The 20,245-nt window shown below is 34.4% G+C and overlaps 1 protein-coding gene and 1 long non-coding RNA gene across 3 annotated transcripts in view; one reads left to right on the top strand and one right to left on the bottom strand.

Moving 5' to 3' along the window:
• The window catches only part of LOC126881203 (uncharacterized), a 95,399-nt gene that overhangs the window by 8,426 nt on the left and 66,728 nt on the right, over nucleotides 1–20,245 (bottom strand). The gene's annotated exons all lie outside the window — the stretch shown is intronic.
• LOC126881205 (uncharacterized) lies at nucleotides 7,705–12,529 on the top strand. Of its 2 annotated transcripts, none has more exons than XR_007696757.1 (2): nucleotides 7,705–7,983; nucleotides 12,424–12,529. It is a non-coding gene; the product is annotated as an uncharacterized LOC126881205 (long non-coding RNA). The 2 variants fall into 2 exon arrangements; XR_007696756.1 differs by lacking the exon at nucleotides 12,424–12,529 and adding an exon at nucleotides 8,083–8,188.

Raw genomic sequence — 20,245 nt, 5'->3', positions numbered from 1 at the left:
CTCGAATAATCTGTTTGCTTTAATTTATTGCCGATATCCCACGAAACTCCAGATGACGTGCCTTAGCAGCAACTCTGAGCACTAGGTGATTCGGAGGTCGGTTCTGCTTGCGTATTCGTAACTCCATAAACCTCCCAAATAACAAAATTTTGCCCTTAGTACACTGATTTTGACAGGTTTATGCATTTTTGGATGCATGTTATGCACTTAAATGCAATTTCCACCCATTTTTATATTGTACACCTTTTCCTGATGTTATCCTGAACACAATGCAAAAAGTTGCAAGTAGATAGGTGCTGTATTTAAAAATCGATTTATTCTGGTGTTGTTAGTGTTAGGACATTTTGCTATCAAATATAGGAAACAATATCAGGACAATATCTACAATCCTACAATATCAGGAAAACCAGTTGAGTGCGGCAACTTAGCGCCTGTTACTCGTACATGCGTGTGTATTTTGTGTTCGAACAAGTAAGACGGCGGAATAAAATTGCTATGCAACAAAAATATATTGATAACAATAAACAACGTTTCATGAATATAAAACGGGCAAAACAAATCTTAAAGTCCGCCTACCAATGAAACGAGTGTGATTCATGCTCATAAAACATTTTTATTTTCGGAGAGTCGCATAAATGGCCGGACGTCTATTTGTTTAGTAGTGTTTTATTTCCATGAAACCTGATTTACGTTTCATGTTTCTTTGATGTGCCAATAAGTTATGAGATAAAAAATATCCGTTGATCTACTCAAGACGGATGCCTATGACCAGTACTAGAAATTCACAATTGATAAAATCGATTCATCTCTGGAAGAGAAATAAACGTAGCAGTTTTCGTTTTCCTCAATAGAATTTTTCTAAATTCTTTTAAACTCAAAAAACCAAAAAACGAAAATTTTTTCAAATCGATTTTTCTAGAGAACTGCGTATTCTTCTGAGTTAAAGCAAAAGTACCTTTTAGTACAAAACTATCCCAGAATTTAATAATCCAGTGTCAGAAATGCTTAAAAGTTAGACAGAAAAGTTATTCGATAAAATATCCGTTTCCGTAACCAAAACGGACCGCTATGACCGGTAGTAAAAATTGACAATTGATAATTGACATTTGACAATTGACCTCTGGAAGAACAATAAGTGTACCAGTTTTCGTTTTTCCAAATAAAAGCGTTCTGGAGCTATTTTAAATAAACTAATTACAAGACTTCAACTAGGTGAATTGAGTTAAATTTTCTTAAAATTATCTGAGGAATCTCCGGTTTTCGTTTGTTATGAGAGTTTCTGGACACCCTGTATAATATAATGGGTAGGTAAATTCCCTACTATAACCAATAAATTGTAAAAATTGTTTATTTACTTTTATTGCGTTTACTTAGATAAAAATATTATCTAATCACTTAAAATAAAGATGTTACAGTTTGCTATTAGATTTGAAAAGTGTGTAAAACTTCCGAGACATTCAGGAAAATAATATTTAATAGTATTCGATTGTTTTAATGATATACAAATTAATTTTTTGTATTATTCATCTTGGCGGTTATCCTGCCAAGTTTTCAACGGTTTTAGATTAGTGTTTTTAAGCATACTCGACATGGTATGACTCAGAAAATTGTGGTGATATGAATATGTTTGTATAACACGTTGAAATAATTTTACAGACACACAATTTAATTTTTTTATACGAAATAACTATACAACCATCCTGCCTCTTTGAAAATAGATTTATATTAACCTTCTTGAGATATGCGCGAAATGGCATGACTTAGAAAATCGTGTAATTTTCCACGAATTTTCTTACACATTTTTTAACTATATATAGTAAAAAAGGTGTAACTAAACATCCTGCCATTTTGAATAATGTCTACTGAAATTATTTATTTTATAACGAAATTTATTTTATGACTTAGAAAATCACGGAACCAGAGTGAAAATTTTATACAGAATTTTCCAAGAAACAAGTGCATTTAAACATTAGGTGACGTCATGCCAACTTTTTTTTGGTCATTTTGACATAAATATGATTAATTTATTAAGTTGGCAGGACTTAGAAAATTATGAAAATTTCATTATTTTCATTACATATTTGTATATCTATATACTCCCTTAGTCCTTTTGCAACCGTCCTGCCCAAAAAATTTTCTTCATAAAATAGATAATATCCTGTTATTCTATGGATATGGCAGGACTTAAAAATTCATCGCAACTCCCAATTTTTTTTTTCATGGAAAATCTAATTTTCACAGGAAAATGTCACAGGAAACCAGTGGATTTTTCCACAAATTGTAAGTACCTTCTCTAACCTTCCAGTATTGCAAAGGGCAGGACTTAGAAAATCGTGGTTGAACTTCTGTTAATATCTCCCGGTTTAATAGGCCATTTTTGGGAAAAGTGATTTACCAGCAATTTTATTGCTGGAATCGAATCTTATTATTGTATGCATTAATAATATAGGTATACAAAGTCCGCAGATAGTGTGCTACTTTTTTTATAAACAAAATGGCGCCCGAAAATCGTGTTTTTTTCAATTTTTGCTCTATAACTCCAAAGATTTTAACTTTACACCAAAAACACCCAAATAAAAATTCACCGCAATTAAATTCTGCATAGAGATGTGTTTTTCCCGATTCACTTCGACGAAAACTTTCCCCGTAAAAAGCGGGTTTTTCCAACAAAATCTTTAATTTTCAACTAAAATTTTAGATAAGTAAATCTTAATCAATAATTAAATAACTTGGTAATGTAAAAGCCCTTTTTGTATAGATTATAATTCCAGAAGTCGATGGAAATTGAATAAACAGTTTAGTAACAATTGAATTGTTAATTAAAAATGTACGGTCGCTATAATAACGACAATAATTATGATGCATAAGAATAACTATGATTTTTTCATAAAAAAGCACTATACCTATCTAATGTACTTTACAGAATTGAAATTGGACTATTTAAGCGGCCTCAGGAATATTTTAAAATTATAAACAATTTTTTGGCCTATAAACAAATAGAATATCTCGGGAAATATTAAACTAAATTAAATTGTAAAAGCGGCATTCGAAAAAAAGCGGCAGGGAACTTCTTTTAAAAGAAAAAATGTTTAATTATGGTGAGTAGTTCCTGAGATACAACCGGTCAAAATTGACCAGAATTTACGGCAAATATATAAACAATAGGATCATAATTTTCAAACCATCACCTTTTTATTTTTTTCCTCTTTCTCCACACCAATTTTCATATCCTTAAAATACTCATAACATATATTATTATAATAAAAACTATCGATAATACGTGTGAAAATTGCCAAAAATAGCAAAATTCCAATCAAAAATTAGGTTGGAGAAAATGTAACCCTCAAAGTTCAAAATCGGTATACGTTAAAAAAATGCATTTTCTCGGCTTCCCATGGAGCAATTTCCTTAATTTTTTTTTGTTCCCAAGTAACTCGAGTAGAGCCATCGATCTAATGCATTATTAAATGTCAGACTTGCTTTTGTTTTAATATAATAGATTAATTTATTTATAAGAACAGAAAACTACATATTTTTTCCAGTTGTAGGCTTTTTTTTACATAAACTTACTACAAGTGTACCTTTTAAAGCTAAAAACATAAATATTCTCATTTGAAAGCTGTATAATTATTTAAACAATTTTTATTTAAACAAATTAAAATTTTGTGTTATGATAAATAAATTAATTAATTATAACAAAACAAAAGCAAGTCTGACATTTAATAATGCGTTAGTTCGATGGCTCTACTCGAGTTACTTGGGAACAGAAAAAGAATGAAGGAAATTGCTCCATGGGAAGCCGAGAAAATGCATTTTTTTAACGTATACCGATTTTGAACTTTGAGGGTTACATTTTCTCCAACCTAATTTTTGATTGGAATTTTGCTATTTTTGGCAATTTTCACACGTATTATCGATAGTTTTTATTATAATAATATCTGTTATGAGTATTTTAAGGGTATGAAAATTGGTGTGGAGAAAGAGGACAAAAATAAAAAGGTGATGGTTTGAAAATTATGATCCTATTGTTTATATCTTTGCCGTAAATTTTGGTCAAATTTGACCGGTTGTATCTCAGGAACTGCTCATCATAATTAAACATTTTTTCTTTTAAAAGAAGCTCTCTGCCGCTGTTTTTCGAATGCCGTTTTTACAATTTAATTTAGTTTAATATTTCCCGAGATATTCTATTTGTTTATGAGCCAAAAAATTATTTATAATTTTAAAATATTCCTCAGGCCGCTTAAATAGTCCAATTTCAATTCTGTAAAGTACATTAGATAGGTATAGTGTCTTTTTACGAAAAAATCATAGTTATTCTTATGCATCGTAATTATTGTCGTTATTATAGCTACCGTAAATTTTTAATTAACAATTCAATTGTTGCTAAAATGTTCATTATATTTCCATCGGCTTCTGGAATTATAATCTATATAAAAAGGGCTTTTATATTACTAAGTTATTTAATTATTGATTAACAATTACTTATCTAAAATTTTAGTTGAAAATTAAAGATTTAGTTGGAAAAACCCGCTTTTTACGGGGAAAGTTTTCGTCGAAGTGAATCGGGAAAAACAAGTCTCTGTGCAGATTTTAATTGCGGTGAATTTTTATTTGGGTGTTTTTGGTGTATAGTTAAAATCTTTGGAGTTATAGAGCAAAAATTGAAAAAAAACACGATTTTCGGGCGCCATTTTGTTTATAAAAAAAGTAGCACACTATCTGCGGACTTTGCATACCTATATTATTAATACATACAATAATAAGATTCGATTCCAGCAATAAAATTGCTGGTAAATAACTTTTCCTTGTATTTTGCTAATTAGCCCAGAGTAAAAGTATAATTGTTGATGGTCAGTTCACCTAAATTAAAATATAACAAAGAATATTAAATAAGCTTAAAATTATTACTGATAACATTGTATTGAGTAACTCATTGATTATTTGGAAAATTTGGATCCTAATTGCAGTTTATTGTTATTCTTAATCACAAGATGAAATTAATGTCATTTTAACGTGTTTATACCCTACGACAGTGACAGTGAAAGTGAGGAAGACGGGATTATAGAAAGAAGCTAAAATATATAGTTTAAATGTATTTTAATTATTTCTGTAGGTACCTACGTATTTACTAAGGTTTAACATATGCGCTTAAATACATTATTATATAAATGATTTATACAAAATTATTTTTATTTTGTTCACATAAAGGTGTTTTTTGAAAAAAAAATGTTTTAGAACCCCTGACAGCCACAAAATGTCAATAATATTAATTCCTAAGTTATTAATAGTTATCCTATAGAAAAAAGTATGTTTACTTAAAACCTGTTTCTGATAAAATTTGGCATCACTGTTGGTCATAAGAACCTGTACTGTAAAGTCAAGGTGGGATGCACATTAGGTCAAATTTCTCACATTTAATACCATCCTTGGATTGTAAGCTTTCATTTGACACCTCATTTGTCATTCTACCTGGTATAATGACGTAGGAGGCTATCTGTCCGTCGGACGGACCGACGGACAGATACCCTAGGTCAAATATCACACCTTTGGTACTATTCTTGGATTATAAGCTTTCATTTGACACTTCATTTGTCATTCTAGCTGTTATAATGATGGAAGAATTATATTCGCGGTCGGACGGACCGACAGCCTAGGTCAAATATGTCACTTTTAGTACCATCCTTGGATTACAAGCTTTCATTTGACACCTTATTGGTCATTCTACCTGGTATAATAACGTAGGAATTATATTCGCGGTCGGACGGACCGAAGGAAAGACAGCCTAAGTCAAATATCTCACATTTACTACCATTCTTGGATTATAAGCTTTCATCTGATACTTCATTTGTCATTATAGCTGTTATAATGACGGAAGAATTATATTCGCGGTCGCACGGACCGACGGACAGACAGCCTAGGTCAAATATCTCACCTTTAGTACCATCCTTGGATTATAAGCCTTCATTTGACACCTCACTTGTCATTCTAGCTTGTATATTGACGGAGGAGTTGTGATCACAGACAGACAGACAGACGGACAGACGGACGTGGATAATTCTAAGTTTTCACATTTTTTCAAAATTGGGTGAAAACAATATAGAAAAATCAAACAATGACGTTTCAGGGCTGCACTGTAATAAAACTAACACATTGCCCATTAAGAAAATCAAGAAACCATAATAGGTGTGCACGAATATAGTGAAGCCTTGCATCTCGCCAGTCATCTCGCCGCGATGCTCGATGCGATCAATATATTTAAGGCCATGGGTACATAATTCGCAAATATTTTACGGCTATTCCTACTTTTTCTGTCTTTACACGGCAAATTACGTATAGTAAAATTCACACTGGTATGGATATGTAAACATTACTAGAATGTCATTCTACCTGAAAATGTCTTGATTAACTTTAAGAGATGGCTTTTGAATGTTCTTGGATAACTGTTATTTGTATAATTGCAAATTATTAATTCAGTTAATAAATGTGATAATTTTTTCACTAACTATGTATTCAGTGATTGTAATAATTTATATGTACAACAAAAACTAATACTCAATCGAGAAAAAAGGAAAAGTGTTAAAGTGATTTTTTCATAATAGATATATTGTTACTATGGAACGCTTACAATTTTGAACATCTTTAACAACAAAATACTTGGATCACAGAATATATTATCCTGATGTATTCACTGCTTGGATCTTCCACAAATAATACACAATAAATAACTTTTTATTAAGTTCACGGCTTAAATCAATTATTTATCAAATACACTATATACCAATAGTATTTAATCAACAACTCAAAATATTCCCGATGCCATGTCAAATATTTAAAATTGTCACTTATTGTCAGTGTCTGACTGACAATATGCTGACAATATTCTATTCGATTGAGTGCGTTGTAAGACAAAGATAGATTTGGAAAATATTACCACGGACATTGTATTCATTTTTTTCGAATCCTGAAAAAACCAATAAATATTTTTGAAAAATTTAAACGCAGAATGAAAGACTAAACTATTACCGAGGGCCGAAAGTCCCTTAGAATAAATAAAAAGTTTATTTTGAATCAGATATTTGAAATTAAAAATCACACTTATTAAAATAAACATTATAGAAGTTCTCAGGGACTTTCGGCCCTCGCTAATAGCGTTATCTTTCATTTTGCGTTTAAATTTTTCAAAAATACTTATTAGTTTTCTCAGGATTCGAAAAAATGAATCTCCATTTGAATAGCATTGCAGCCGAAAATACGTACCCATCCTCTTAAGGGTCAAAAGTAAATATTCCACCAACAATTAGAGCTTTATTGTGTTTCTAAGCGGTTTTAAATACAAAATTTATTTCTGTAATTTAAAAAATTACAAGATATTGTAACAAAAGAATTAATCACCGACCGCAAGTAACAGCTCCAAACGGTTCCACCTCGACGTAAGTGGAGAATATTCTGGCGAGAGCACGTTATGGATGGAAGTGGAGAGGAGATACGTGCGGTAGATGGAAGTTGGCACAATAGCTAGAGGTGGCGAAGTCTAGAATTCTCGAGAATGACGTTATTATATATTTAAGGAAATCGCAGTTTTAGGAGAGTTAGTTATAAGTTAGAATTCGCAGTGTAAAATATATATAAATAAATAAAGCCGTATATACATACGAACCGCTCGTTTCATTGTAATTGTAAGTTGTGTAATGATATGCCGATATGCTGAACACGCCTCGACACTGGGAACCGAGCGATTCTCTCAATTCGCGCAGATGCCCCCACCGAGTTCCACCTCTCCGAGACAACACCGGCACATGGATATTTAAGAAGGTCGCAAGCAGAAATCAGTCAGTCCTGAACGACCGTTCTGGGCTCCATAACCAGCCAAGCGAAGTGAGCGAGGCAGGCCGACCTGAGTCGCGACGTGCACTGTTTTGAGGTGATTCGTAAACTTAGGCAGGCCAACTCGAGACGAGACGCAAGGTGTACCGAAGTGAGGTAATTTGCGACTCGTAATTCAACGGAGGCAAGCGTAGTGAGCGAGCCCCGATAAATATATATTTGAATACCGCTGTTAATTTTGTTCTTCTGTTACAGACGCCCATCCGGAGGAGGACTTCGCTGGGACGAAATAGAATATTAAATTATTATTTTGCCTTATATTGTACATTATTTAGAATTAATAGATTTGCTTTGTTTTCAACCTGTGTTTTACTGAGTCTGTCGTCCTGAAAGAACTACCCGTTACAAATTTGGCGCCCGAGCAAAAGTTGAAATATACGCAAGTAAACGTCGTTATTCGACGCCCGGATAATACCAAAAATGCCGACAGATAAAGACACAGACTCAGTATCAGGTGCCACGACGGGTACGTCATGGATAAATCGTCTTTCCAAAGAGGAATTACAGCGCGACGCCGAAAGGTGCGGATTGGATCAAGGATTGGAAGGAAGCAAAGGAAAAACGAACCAGTGGATAGATACATCACGAATATTCAAACATTAATCAGACGAGAGGGATCTTTTTCAAGAAACCAAGAATTCGACAGGATATATAAAAATATGCTGCCAGAATATAAGCTTTATGCTCGCCGCCGGGATTTCGAAAACTTATCGGGATTGCAAGAATTGGCCCAAGAATACGAAACTTTGGAAGACGAAAGGACCCGAGAAAATCAAAATTTTCACGGAAATTGGAGACCTACAGACCCTACAGAATACGATGCCAAAAGGACATGCTTCCGGTGCAAGATGCCAGGTCACTTCCGGAGGAATTGTAAAAACCCATGGAAAAAGTTTTGTTCGCGATGCGGCAAAGAAGGGGTCTACAGCAGTGACTGCTGTTCCAGACGTCAGGGAAACGAATAAAAGACTGGAGAAACAAGGAGTCGTCCCAGTCTGAGAAGCAAGATTCGACTCCGCTCGTTCTAGCCGTTACACAACAAGCAAGCAATGACATGCGACTGTTCGCATCACTGAAAATCGGACAAAGTTCCTACAAAGCATTAATTGACACAGGGACCACCAAAAATTACGCCGGAGATAGAATAGCGCAGATATTCAAACACTACCTACATAGCTATAACGGAAGATCTAGACTAGCAAACGGATCTTCAGTGGAGCTCAACCAGAAGTTAACAATTGACTGCGAGATCGATAATTTACAAACAAGACAAACATTTATAATAATGCCAGGGTTAACGGAAGATGCAATACTAGGAGTGGATTTCCTCAGGGAACATTCGATCGAACTTAAGTTCGATAGGGATACATCCAAACAGTACGAACAACATCAAGAGGAAACATGTAACACTTTAAAAGACTCCACTCAAAATACAGAGCTAGAAAGATTCCTAAGAAAAGAGCTTAGGGAATTCGAGAAGTTAACAGGTCCCACCAACTTAATAAAGCACGAAATAAAATTAAAGAAAAGGTGCGATCCCGTCAAACAGCCGTATAGGCGGCACAATCCCGCAATGTTGCAGATCATCAACCAAGAGGTGGATAAAATGTTGAAAGAAGGAACTATCGAACCCTCCGCAAGTGGTTGGAGTTCACCGATTGTACTAGTTAGAAAAAAAGATAACTCTTACAGATTTTGCATTGACTTTAGAAAAGTCAACGAACTATCAGAAAAGGACGCGTATCCGCTACCTCGGATATCAGAAATTCTGGATAGACTTAAGGAAGCAAATTTCATCTCAACCCTCGATTTGAAGCAGGGATATTTTCAAATACCCCTGGAAGAAGCAAGCCACCCAGTGACAGCATTTAGCGTACCCGGAAAAGGTCATTTTCAATTCAGAACTACCCCGTTCGGACTGCACTCCGCCGGAGCAACTTTCCAACGACTGCTAGACAAAGTAATACCGCCCGATGTAGAATTCGCGTTCCTTGGATGATATCGTGGTAAGATCGAAGACATTCCAAGAGCATTTATATCACCTACAAGAGGTCTTCCGAAGACTAAAAGAAGTCAGATTACAACTTAACTTCGAAAAATGCACATTCTGCCAGCCAGAACTCAAATATTTAGGACACGTTGTGGGAGCAGAAGGAATAAAAACTGACCCGGAGAAGACCAGCGCTATAACCGAACTTGCAGCACCTAGAAATGTACGTCAGCTCCGTCGCTTTTTAGGAATAACCTCATGGTATCGGCGATTCATAGAGAACTATTCGACAATAGCAGGACCACTAAACATGCTTCTAAAGAAGAAGATAAGAAGGAAATGGACGGATAAGCAGGAAAACGCGTTTAAGGAACTCAAAGCAAAACTTACGACGGCTCCAGTATTAGCGTGTCCCGATTTCTCAAAAACGTTCTACCTACAGATAGATGCATCAAACTGCGGACTTGGAGTAGCGCTAACACAAAAATACGACGACCAATATAAGGTAATCGCATACGCTAGTCGAACCCTCACACCAGCCGAGACAAAATATTCCACAACTGAAAAAGAATGTCTATCCATAGTGTACGGGATAAAGCAAATGAAGCCATACATAGAAGGATACAACTTCAAGGTTATATCGGATCACCAATCTCTCAAATGGCTGAAGAATCTCAAAAACCGGTCAGGCCGATTAGTCAGATGGAGTTTAGAACTGCAGCAGTACGATTTCGAGGTCATATATAGAAAGGGAGTTCTGAACAAGGTAGCAGATGCTTTATCACGGCAACCACAAGAAACCTTTAATGAAGAACCAGAGCTGGAGTTGTTAGCATCGGAACTAGAATCATGCGATTGGTACGATAATTTATATAGGAATGTGCTCCAAAACCCAGACAATTTCCCGGATTTACAGATATCAAACGAGAAACTATATAAACACATTTGGAGCAGCCGCAATTTAGCCGACCCAGAATTTAACATCCCATGGAAATGATGCGTACCAAGTTATAAAAGGAAAGAGATTTTGAAAGAAAATCACGACTCAACCACAGCCGGCCATTTAGGAATTGCAAAAACAATTTGCCGAATAGCGCAGAAGTACTATTGACCTAAGATGTTCAAACAAATTGCAGACTACGTTAGAAACTGTACGAAGTGCCTCCAATATAAACCGTCTCAAATGCAACCAGCCGGGAAAATAAAACCGTCCGCTGTAGAAAAGCCTTGGCATACTGTCTCAATTGATTTAGTGGGACCATTCCCAAGATCTACAAAGGGAAACGCTTTCCTGATAGTCGTGCAAGACCGGTTTACCAAATGGGTCGTCGCCCAACCAATAAAAGCAGCGTCTACGAACTCCCTCATCGACTTTCTACGATGAAAAGTAATTATGCAATTCGGAATCCCAAAGAAAATCATCTCGGACAACGGCGCGCAGTTCACAAGTAGCAGCTTTAGGGCATTCATGAAGTCCTACAACATAAATCACATTCTGACACCACCATACTCGCCCCAATGCAATCCAGTAGAACGAACAAACAAGGTACTGAAAACAATGATAGCTACTTACGTGGAGGATAACCATAAAGACTGGGACAAATTCATACCAGAATTATGCTATGCCATAAATTCGTCAAAACACGATTCGACAGGATTTTCACCAGCGCTTCTCAATTTTGGAAGAGAATTAGATACAACAGATGTGACAAACGACCAGAGTATACAGGGGTACGCAGAAAACTTAAGCAAGTTAGAAGCGTTAAGGGAATTGGCAAAAGTACACATGGAACACGCTTTCGAGGACCACAAGAAACATTACGATTTAAGGCGAAGAGACTGGCGGCCACATCCAGGAGACCGTGTCATGAAAAAGGAATACTATCTATCATCGGCTAGCGCAACGTTCACCAGCAAGTTAGCGCCAAAGTACTCGGGACCATACATAGTAACATCCGTGATATCGCCAGTAATCGTAAAACTGAAATTTGCCGATAGCAGTAGCCGCAAGCAGATGACGGCGCATGTAAAAGATTTAAAGCCGTGGGTGTGAGAAGAAATCCCGGACGAGCCCCCAGAGGAATAGATGGAATCAAACGACTGTAGACAAAAAAAGGTATGTTACTTCTTTTTTTTTTCGAAGAAGAGGGGGTGTAATGATATGCCGATATGCTGAACACGCCTCGACACTGGGAACCGAGTGATTCTCTCAATTCGCGCAGATGCCCCACCGAGTTCCACCTCTCCGAGACAACACCGGCACACGGATATTTAAGAAGGTCGCAAGCAGAAATCAGTCAGTCCTGAACGACCGTTCTGGGCTACATAACCAGCCAAGCGAAGTGAGCGAGGCAGGCCGACCTGAGTCGCGACGTGCACTGTTTTGAGGTGATTCGTAAACTTAGGCAGGCCAACTCGAGACGAGAGGCAAGGTGTACCGAAGTGAGGTAATTTGCGACTCGTGATTCAACGGAGGCAAGCGTAGTGAGCGAGCCCCGATAAATATATATTTGAATACCGCTGTTAATTTTGCTCTTCTGTTACAGACGCCCATCCGGAGGAGGACTTCGCTGGGACGAAATAGAATATTAAATTATTATTTTGCCTTATATTGTATATAATTTAGAATTAATAGATTTGCTTTGTTTTCAACCTATGTTTTACTGAGTCTGTCGTCCTGAAAGAACTACCCGTTACAGTTGTTACAATAAATATTGTTACAATATTCTACTTTTAGGTTATCCTCTACATTACTTTCAATTTCTAGCATTCTGTCTTTATAATTTTTAAAATGATTAACATTATCATCATTTTAAAAGCATCAATTAGTCATTTTTTCGCTGTTACTTATTTCATTTTCAAGAATTTCTATAAATATCTTAACTAATCTACTTTTTCTCCCTTTATAAAGCTTGTTTTGTTTACATACTGTTATTAAACTTTCTATTTCTTGATTTGTTCTTCCTCTCTACCTAATTTCTGTACATACCTATTCCTCCATGAATTGCTCTAACCGTTTTTGCATATATTTGCAGTTGATCTACCTTGCCTTAAATATATCTGTACATACCATCAAATTAAACTAAGAATTAAACGCTGAAAATTTTTGATTTCAATACTTCCACAAAATCATGAAGAGAACTAAGAGAAGTATCCATATTTCGCAAATATGGTCTCGAGGTAACAAAGTACAAAAAACTCGAAGAAGTACCACAAAGTTTTTTATTAAAAAGGTCAAAATAGGACGCGTTTCGGCTCAGCACGAGCCATCATCAGCTTAAGTACAGGGACACAAACACACTGTCGGCTACACATTATGACCTATGCATATTTTACTTCCTTTGCATCCTAAAGCTACAGTGGTGGCCCAAAATCAATTTTTGATTATTTTCTTTATTATTTCTCCTTTTTTTGGGTGGTTCCGGGGAAATATGGGGGTGCATTATACAAATTTGTAAATAATACTTGTATATGGGTAATCTCTGAAAGTTTTTTTACGCTAGCATAAGCGGTTCAGATGGTATAAAAGGAGATTTTTAACCCGGCATTGGTCGCTAGGTAGGTTGTTACGCGAGTGGTCGCGCGTGAGATTTTCTCTCACATATCCAACTTTTGCCTTTCTTTACAAAATTTTACAAAAAAGATGAGGTTTCATCAACGATAAAGCCATCTGCTTTAAAAAGACACGACGTTTTTCTGTTTTATTATTATTATCTTTATATAAAATGTGACTATTGATGCCGCCATTGAAAAATATATGGTAAGTGACCATCTACAACTAACCCGTGAAACAAAATATAGGATTTTCATATCATCGACCACATCCACGGCGCCTTTTATTACATCATAAAAGGATATTATTTTAGGTTTTAGGGGGGGAAATAAAATTAATTTTTATACACAGTTGGTGACGCCGGTGGTCGCTTGATGAGAGAATCTCTCACATGAAGCGCACTGACTCAACAATATGGTGATACTAAGTAAACTGTGTCACTATCTGAGCGGACGAGTCTATTAGATTGTCGAGGGAGGATAGTTAGGAGACTAGAAGGAACTACAGCGCGTATAATTTCCCAGAAAAAAAGTTGTGCGCAATTTTCTGAAACCGTGAGAGAAAATCTCATATAGCGACCACTGGCGGGTTAAAATGTAACTCCCTGTAATTAAAAAATGGTCAGGTGTCCTAAAATGAAACCTATAACAAAAAATCAGCCACTTATTTGTGATTAATTGCCGCAGGGGTCCTTCTTGATTTTCGTTAAAGTTAGGGAAAAATATTTTTTTTAAAAAACATCTTTTTTAAAAACTTGTCAACTTTGGGGCGCCACCCCCGCTAAACGGTGGCTGATAGACATATGTTGTCTGGAAATAAATAGTAGGAAGTATAGTCCTCTTTATTTTACTATAAAGCAAATTTTTTGAAAAATGTACAGGAAGGGCTACGTTACGCAGAAAACCACAAATTACCCCCTTTAAAGGGATGAAAGGGGGTCCGGGGCGAATTTTTTAAAGAAAAAGTTAGTCTCATAATAAGCACCCCTTGATATACCAGAAAAAAAAAATAAAACCGGACTTGTGTCCATTTTGCGAGATTCAACCTCTGTTTCCTACACTAAAGCGCAATTCGCAACTTTTCACAACCTACGACCTATCGACAGCTACAATACGACGCGCGACGGTTTAAGGGTATGCTCAATTTCTACAGACGTTGGTTACCAAATGCTGCGAATGAACTAATGCCATTTACGGACTTACTGTCTCAGCAGTGTTGCCAATAGCATTTCTCTAGATTATCCGATGATGGCTCGAAAAATATCCGATTTGTCACGAAAAGGTACGCTAGGTCAAAAATTATTCTGTTATTAAAATCAATGTTGCCAATGTTATTCTTTTAGTCCCCTTAACAACCATCAAATAACAAAATCCGTTGTTCGTACGCCAATCAGTTGATTGTAATCAATTATCATTATGATAATTAACATTATTGATTGATTCATTAATTATTAATTATCAATTAACGTAACAATTATTAACATAATTGATTAATTAATCTCATAATTGTAATCAATTATGTCTTCAGCAACCCAATCACAGTTGACATTGACAGTAATTAAATATTTGATAATGATCAGTTGATTCCATTTCAGATTAGCGTTCGAACAACCGGCCCTTTAATCTACTGGATTCTCTATTTCACAGTTTAAAATTTTTCGTTTATAGATGAAAATCTCGTATCCTAGCTGATTATTACCTAATTCATGTATGTAAATACTATTTTTCTACAACCGTGTTAAAAATGCAATTTTTAGCACTCCATACGAGCGTTAAAAATGCTACTTTAAGGCACTAGTGCTTTAATAGTTATTTATGATATAAGTGTTAAAAGTACACGTTTAAGGCACACATGTGAAAGTTGCAGAATGAGAGATAGCGAGTTCTGCAATTCACATGAGTGCCTTAAAAATGTACTTTTTAACACACATCATACAATATTTTTTCTACAAACGTAATTACAGGACAATATCTAAAAAAACTTTTACTTGAACTTGACTGACATTCCATTTTTATATTTTTTTGACATTACATCAAAATTGTCTATACTGTCAATACGAACTGCAGTGCCTTAAAAATATTTTAAAGCACTAGTGCCTTAAAGTAGCATTTTTAACGCTCGTACGGAGTGCTAAAAATTGCATTTTTAACACGGTTGTAGAAAAAATATTTTTAAGGCACTGCAGTTCGTATTGACCGTATAGGTAATTTTGATGTAATGTCAAAAAAATATAAAAATGGAATGTCAGTCAAGTTCAAGTAAAAGTTTTTGTAGATATTGTCCTGTAATTACGTTTGTAGAAAAAATATTGTATGATATGCGTGTTAAAAAGTACATTTTTAAAGCACTCATGTGAATTGCAGAACTCGTTATCGCTCATTCTGCAAAGTTTCACATGCGTGCCTTAAACGTGTACTTTTAACACTTATATCATAAATAACTATTAGGCTATGATTATATTATTCGTATTTTGTATTATCGTAAGTGTTAAATTTTAAATAAATAAATAAATCTAAATATTTCATTATTTGGACCGTTATATTAATTTATTATAATTATTTAAGTAAAAAAACACTTTTAAATATTATTTTATTAAAACGTAATAACTACCTAAAACTAGGTACTGGAAAAATAAATAATAAATAAATGAATACAAAATAAACTACAGCTACATTAATAGCATAGGCGCAAAATTTCTGGTCAATGCTTTTAAAATGCCTTATTTTTTTCGAGTCCTGAGAAAGCTAATAAGTATTACTTAAAAATTTAAACGCAGAATGCAAGATTACAGTATTACCGAGGGCCGAAAGTCCCTGAAGACTTCTATAATTTTTATTCTAATATGTTACTGGGGTAAAAGGAAAAGAGAATATTAAGTGTGATTTTTAATTTCAAATATCTCATTCAAAAGAAACATTTTGTTTATTCTAAGGGACTTTCAGCCCTCGGTAATAATGTAATCTTTCATTCTGCGTTCATATTTTTCAAAAATATTTATTAGTTTTCTCAGGATTCGAAAAAAATGAATACGTTTAAAGATTATTGGTCCGAAATTTTGCGCCTACGCTCTTTTAACAACTAAAGATTTATTACAACTAAAACAATAGAAATGTATTTGACAGTCTTGTAGTTATTAAGGTATCAAAGTTATTATCCATAATACCCGTGGTGCGTTCAACGTTAATGCCCGACTAAATAATTTTTATAGGCAAAAAATTTGAAGGATTTTTGAGTTAATTAGTAGATATCTAGGTATTACTAATTTCAAATAAGTAGATTTTTCTACAACCACTATTCCAAATGCATTTTTCTGCACAATTTTATGTTAACAAACTTAATATTTTCTCACAGAATAACTGACAGTAGTGTGCAGAAAAGTGACGTTTCTCTGCCGAAAAGTTCTTTTCTGCATAGTACCATTACATTCCTCAAAAAAATCATAAACATACCTGATTAGGTAAGTATAACATATTTTTTGATGAAATGGTTTTGTTTAAGATATTAGATTTGATAGAACTTTACAAAAAAGGACTAGATTTAACTACATCTCATGTCCGAGAAATCTGGAAACGTTTACTTAAGCACTGCACTACATAAAATGAAAATAAAACTATCATATTAAAATGAAAATATGAAAATAAATCGTGCGTGAATTAGCTTTAATAAGTTTAAAGACTAAAACTAAAAACTCATAAATAACATCGGACGGTAGACGGTTTTTGAAGTTTGAATTGGATTAGTATGCCTTAAGTGGATGCACTTGTGCATTTAAATTCTAAACAAAAGAATCGGCACATGTCCCTTTTGTCAAAAGATGAAAAGTATCGGATGTCACTAATATTCATTCAGTATAGGCTGAACCAACTTGCAACCAAACAAAATTAATGTGTTGTTGGTGTTGGGAATATATGGATGAAAAAGTTTTAGTCGATGGTGATACACTGAAAAATATCCGCAAATATTCGATTTATTTAAAGATACGAAGAAGATACGAGAACTCTCAAAAAGGTACGCAAATCGGATAATTATCCTCCGATTGGCAACACTGTGCAGCAAAAGAAAAAGCAGCAAGAACTGACATTAACACCAGCAGAGCCGGATTTAAGGCAGTGGGGGCCCCTGGGCAGAATTGGTGTGGGGGCCCCTGGGCACAATTGGTGTGGGACCCTACCTTCTACCATTAAAAAAATGTTATAACTATGGTAGATATACAGCCAAGTATAGAGTTTTCCCTTTTTTAAATTAAAAAAAAGTTGATCTACATTTATTAAATAATAAAAAATACAAGAGGTGTAACTTGTTACCGTAAAATATTAAAAATAAATATTGTAAAATGTATGGTTAAAGTATGGGTATTTTTTAGATTTTTTAATTGAAAATTCCTTAATTATGTCTGACATATATCTATTTAGCTCCTTCAAGACATCGTGTTTAATGCTCATTATAGAGAGATGAAACGCTCTTGGCCCATCATAGACCGAAGGCGATTTTTAATTAACTTTAGTTTTGAGAATGATCACTCTCCACTGAAGTTAGAGACAGCAAGGCTGGACTTGCTCTCTAGAATTCATACATACACCATTTTTTTCACTTATTCATAAGCTACACTTCTATTTTTGATAAGAATGTTTTTTCGAGAAAATACTTACTTTTTTAGTCATTTGCAAAAAACCGTCTAAAAACGTGTTTTTTTTTTGTTGAAAAATGAACATATTTACTCGCAAATTTACTGCAAATAACTGAAATAATAACAGACTTCTTCAAAGAAAAGTTAAAAAAACGGAGATCCACTATATGATGGAATTATACTGCATCAAACGGATACCAGAAAAACAACCCCCTTCAATAGCTGAAATGCAAGAAGCAGTTACCAGAGTGAAAAACAACAAATCACCTGGATTAGACAATATTAGCGTAGAATTAATAAAAGAAGGCGAATACTAATAGTGAACATAAATATGGAATAATAAACCACTGACACAAGACTGGAATAATTGTACACAATGTAAAAACTACCGGGTAATAACGCTACTGACTGTCGCAATATGAACGATAAAAATCCTGTTAAAAATACTGTCAAATATTGTGTATGAGCGATTGACACCATATGCGGAACAAATGGTTGGGGTGGGGGATATCAATGTGGTTTCTGCAGGCAGAAGTCCATAATATATGAGATCTTCGTCTTGAGCCTCGTGGCAAATCTTGGAAAAGGATAGTGAATTTAATATAGACACACATCATTGATTTTGAGAGTGCCTATGATAGCATCCATCGAGAATTTCTGATCCACGCCCTGAAAGAGTTTAATCTTCCAACTCAACTCATTGATATAGTAAAAGAAACACTTAAAGTTCAAATTCAAATTCGAATTCAAAACGCACTAAGAGATACAATCCATGTTAGAACGGGCCTACGATAGGCCCTATCCTGTATTCTATTCAACATCACATTAGAGAAAATAATTAGAGAGTCAAAAGTGAACACCAGAGGAACAATAGTAGCAAAAAGTGTACAAATATTAGCATTTGCAAATTATGGTGATATCATAGCTAGAAGCGAAAGACGAATGATAGAAGCATTTAATGCGATAGACAGAGCGGCACAAAACAGTGGCCTAAACAATAAACATTAATGAAATAAAAACCAAATACATAAAGGCCAGCAAATCGACAGGTCAAAGAAACCTACAGAATCTGACAATAGGAGACAATAATATCGAAAGCGTTAAAAATTTTACATATATAGGTTCGCTAGTTACCGCAAATAACAATGTCAGTGAAGAAGTTAAGAGAAGAATACATATTGCTAATAAAACATATATAATGGACTAATTAAACATCTAAGGTCTAACAATATCACAAGAAAAACCAAATGCAAAATATACAAAACCCTGATAAAACCGGTCCTTATAAGTATTATATGGATCAGAGACATGGACACTGTCGAAAAGCGATGAGAACCTATTAGGTACGTTTGAACGAAAAATCCTTAGACTCATAATATACAGGGTGTCCCGAAAAGAATGGTCATAAATTATACCATAGATTCTGCGGGGTCAAAAATATGTTGATTGAACCTAACTTACCTAAGTACAAATGTGCACATAAAAAAGTTATAGCCCTTTGAAGTTACAAAATTTAAATCAATTTTTTTCAATATTTCGAAAACTATTAGAGAATTTTTATTGAAAATAGAAGTGTGACATTCTTATGGCAGGAACATCTTAACAAAAAATTATAGTGAAATTTGTGCACCCCATAAAAATTTTATGGGAGTTTTGTTCCCTTAAACCCCCCTAAACTTTTGTGTATGTTCGTATTAAATTATTGTTAAAGTATTATTAGTTAAACACAGTGTTTTTAAAACTTTTTTGGCTCTTAGTACTTTCTCGAAAAGCCAGTTTTTATCGAGATATTTTGAATATTTGTCAAATCCACTACCTATTTTTAAATGGTTAAGTACGATTATAGAGACCTGGTAATAATATGAAAAACCTATAATTTACATTTTTATAATATGAAAATATATTAAGAGGTAAAAAAGTTTTTAAAACACTGTGTTTAACTAATGGTACTGCAATAAAAGTTTAATTGGAACGTACACAAACATTTGGGGGGTTTAAAGGAACGAAACCCCCATACAATTTTTATGTAAACATATAAAAAAGAAGTCGCATCTCGATAAAAACTGGTTTATCGAAAAAAGACTAAGAGGCAAAAAAGTTTTAAAAATACTGTGTCTAACTATTGGTATCACAATAATGATTGAATTGGAACGTATACAAAAGTTTGGGAGGGGTTTAAGGGAACAAA

This window comes from Diabrotica virgifera, chromosome 3 (assembly GCF_917563875.1).
Source record: "Diabrotica virgifera virgifera chromosome 3, PGI_DIABVI_V3a".
Taxonomy (NCBI): domain Eukaryota; kingdom Metazoa; phylum Arthropoda; class Insecta; order Coleoptera; family Chrysomelidae; genus Diabrotica; species Diabrotica virgifera.
Note: the sequence above shows the minus strand (reverse complement) of the source record. Positions and strands in the feature narration are given on the sequence as shown.